We start from the raw sequence: 1,058 nt of genomic DNA, 5'->3' as shown, positions 1-1,058 counted from the left end.
GAAGTATTCATACAAATGTACAGGAGTTTTCAAATATTTAGTTCATTGGTTTTATAACATTATACAACTTGAACAAAATAAATAGTATAGGTAGGTAACCTATAATATAATAACTATTAAAAAATATGACGTGTCAAGTTTCAACATTTAAAATTTTTTTATTTTAGAAAAATCTGCGATCTGCACATTAAACAATTAAAGTATACAGCAGTATTATTATTACGTATTGTAAGATGGACCAGTATGAACGCGGACGTAGTTGAAATGTTTAAAAAAAATCCAAAATTTATCATGCGATGGCCGGGAATCGAACCCGGATCAACTGCTTGGAAGGCAACTATGCTGACCATTACACCACCAACGCAAGTTATTAAACAATAATTAGCAGTTAGCATCCATATTATTATGATTATTATATTATTATTATTATTTATGGTGACCATTGACCACATTAATTATATACAAATAAACAATAAATAATTTTAGGTTGATTAAAAAAAAAAAAAAATAATTCATGTTTTATACTAATCGGCTATCGCTAACAATTTTATTGTTCGTCTTCACTTGGCAAATGTTATACAAATAGGTATAGGTACCTACTAAATACTAATGTTTTATGTTTATATTGTATAAGGGCCACTTGGGTTACCGTCCATGTTAGTAAATACCGATAGGTAAATAATAGATAATTTAGAATGCTTTAAAGTTTAGATACATTAGACTCTATAGTTCTTCAGTCCTATACTCCTATGATTATTTATTACCTACCTACTGTTTATTATTGTACCTAGACACCTAGTTATAGACTATAGTATTAACGTAGGGAGGGTACCAAACCGTACCGCAGCGAAATCATTTTATAAACAAGCGTATACGGAATACATATTTTAGGCACGGTTTCAATTATGATTGATTACTAAAACAGATATTATCGCATTCTAAATATAGTATTTAAATGCTAAACCGTAAATCACATGTATTACTAGCATTTGACCCACATTACATGGCCCATAGGTGCATTAAATGTTGAGAACAAGACATTGTATAAGGCGCAGTCA

The 1,058-nt window shown here is 29.7% G+C and overlaps 1 non-coding gene across 1 annotated transcript; it reads right to left on the bottom strand.

The window, feature by feature from the left end:
• Window positions 1-292: 292 nt before the first annotated feature.
• Window positions 293-364, bottom strand: TRNAG-UCC. The gene has a single exon. It is a non-coding gene; the product is annotated as a tRNA-Gly (tRNA).
• Window positions 365-1,058: the final 694 nt, after the last annotated feature.

The sequence above is a fragment of the Acyrthosiphon pisum genome, chromosome A1, assembly GCF_005508785.2.
Source record: "Acyrthosiphon pisum isolate AL4f chromosome A1, pea_aphid_22Mar2018_4r6ur, whole genome shotgun sequence".
Taxonomy (NCBI): Eukaryota; Metazoa; Arthropoda; class Insecta; order Hemiptera; family Aphididae; genus Acyrthosiphon; species Acyrthosiphon pisum.
This window is presented reverse-complemented; position numbering and strand designations above follow the sequence as displayed.